Here is a 2,900-nt window from a genome sequence, read left to right as displayed (position 1 = left end):
TGGATAATTTGTCGCAAAGTTTGTTGAAAATTTTGGATTAGAAAATGCTGAAAATGGGTGTAGAGAGAGAAAATGCAGAAAATGGGTGAGGATAGATAAAGTGAAAAAAGATAAATGGTGGTTTGATTTTTACTGTACAAGTGCAGAAAGTGGGTATATGAGGGAGATTGTTAAACATATCGTTTAGAGGGGGGGGGGTGTAGGGTGTGGTATCTACACTAGGGTATAGTGTATACCAATTAAATAAAGTCTACTTCAAACTCTTTTAAAATGGAACCATAGAATTTTGTCTTTTATGTGAACATCATTGGACATAAGAAATTAAGTTTTGCATTCAAGCTGAAGTACAATGATTTTCATTTGATTCATACAATGTATAATGTTAAAGTACCAATATCAAATACTAGTACACATGTATAACTACATAGTACAAAAATAAAGACAGTGATAAATAGACTGTTTATAAGAATGTAAAAAAAAAAAAAAAAAAAAAATAGAAATGTTAAGAATTACTCTTATTAAAAACATTGATTGATAAATATATTATTATTATTGTAATTCTCGTATCTTTTTAAGAACCCTATGAGTTGCACGGTCAAACCCTGATTTTTTGAGTTTCTAACAGAGTAGAGCAGGTGTTAACATAGCAGATTTCAGCAGAACAGATCACGACAGTTCAAAAGAATAGGATCCAACTTTTAACCATTTTGAGCCCTTGAAATTACTTGTTAAAAAATGAAAATTAAATTTAAAATATCATCAATTCAATTCAGCAATTAATACTCATGTTGACATGCAAATGGTGGCAGTCATTTGGTGTGCACGGTGCAGTAAATAAACAACAGAATGACAAAATACAAAGTCTTTTTCAAACATCCTATTGGGCTAATAGGCTGCAAATAAATTAGACTGGGCCCCCACTTAATTCTTTTAGGGCTCCGGGCTTTGGCCCTATATGTCAAAGCTTATCATTCTAGCTCTTTCTGCTTAAAAAAAAAAAAAAAAATAATTAAAATAAAATGAAGAATATATATTCTCTCCCCAATTTTTATTTTTATTTATTTATTTATTTATTTTTCCTAAATTTCTTTAGTTTATCATTTTTTGCGCTAGAAAACAACTTACAAACAATTTGGTCGTATATGAATTTAGAAGCTTTGGAACTTTTTCTTATGATTAGCCTATAATATTCTATTATAACTATAAATTAATAGAATCAAGCTTAGATTATGGATCTTAATTAAATATTTAATTACATAATTGAAGTAAAAATCATATGCTATAAATCTTTGGATATAACATGTGAAATAGGTTGAAAGTTCAAATCCTAGAGTCTAATCCTAGTACTAGTGTGTAGGCAATGTAGCTAGCAATCTCATAACTACTACTCGTAAAAGGAAATCCAAGCCCGTGATCATATTGTTCATGACTTCAACATTAGGGTTCTTATATTTAAAAAATACATCAAACTCAATTTGTTACGCTAATAATGATTGGATTGCAATTTGCAAAGCGTTGTTTGTATGCTATTTTAATTTGTTACATAGTTTTATCATGACATGTCTAAATTAGGTGCACGTATTATCGTTAAGACGGTGCTTTGTGAGCAACTTATATTAACTTAGATAATGATATACGTAAATTTAAATTTTCCACATAAATGATTTTGCAAATTTTGACAATATACAAAAAATAATAATTAAATTAAGGAAATTTTGCAAAAAAACCACCTTTTAAATCTTGTTTTTTGCATTTAACCACATTTTAAAAAAAAATGTTGCAAAAAACCATCAATTTTAAAAATTTTGTTGCAACTTACCACCAATTCAATGTAAAACAATTGATAAATTTAGCTATAAAAGTGGTAATTTGCAACAAAAATTTTAAAATTGGTGGTCTTTTGCAACATTTTTTTTAAAAGGTGGTTATTTGCAAAAAAAACTAGATTTAAAAGGTAGTTTTTTGCAAAATTAAATTTCCTTAAATTAATTAATAAAACACTTTCATCTTACAAAGTAAATGTATTTCAACTATCAAACCTTTTTTTTCCGTATATTTTACTCTAACTCAAATTAGAAATTACCTTCAAAATAACTGAATGGTCATAATGTATTATTTGAAGTTCATTATACTATTTTTTTTTGAATAAATTGAGGAAATCCTCTTTTTTTTTTTTTTTTTTTTTTTTTTTTCGATTATGACATTGTTTGGCTTCAATCTTCATATTCACCAAATTCCTTCCCTTTGTCATTGATGAAGCGTGGTGAAGCAAGGGACCACTCTCGTATTCAACTATAATCCCACAACCTATAGTAGATCCAAAGAACCCGTGCTAGTTAAATTATTAATTTTGTTTATTTTTTTCTCCATAATTTTATTTCCTCATGGGATATATAATTTCCTCATAACTAAAGTCCTTCACTCCTTAGTCTTAGTTCCAGTTCAGTTTAGCTCTAATCAGTTGTTCAGTTCACTTCAGCTTCAAGCACTTCAATTCAGTTCAATAAATGTAAACATACCCTTATTATTGTTTATATACAAAGTATTTTATTATTTTGGAATTTTTTAAATTATCATCATAGTTGTTTTATGTAATAAATTCGGGCTATTGTAACAAACCTTGTATATTGTACTCCAAATTCAAGAAATCGTAAACTTCTTCACATCGTCACAACTTCACACCTCAAGGGTGGAGAGAAGATAAAAGAAATATACACATAAGTCTACAATGCAATAGTGCCCCTAGTGATGTTTGATCTTATTTTTTGTTCATGCATGTATCGAGAAAATTTGAACCAAAGATGTAACTACACCAGGGTGATTATGTTTTAGGCGTTTCCTTATTAGAAGAAAATTTGAATATTTAAACGAAAAAAGTGTTTTTCATTTATTTGCCATAG

This window comes from Chenopodium quinoa, unplaced genomic scaffold (assembly GCF_001683475.1).
Source record: "Chenopodium quinoa cultivar QQ74 unplaced genomic scaffold, ASM168347v1, whole genome shotgun sequence".
NCBI lineage: Eukaryota > Viridiplantae > Streptophyta > Magnoliopsida > Caryophyllales > Amaranthaceae > Chenopodium > Chenopodium quinoa.
Note: the sequence above shows the minus strand (reverse complement) of the source record.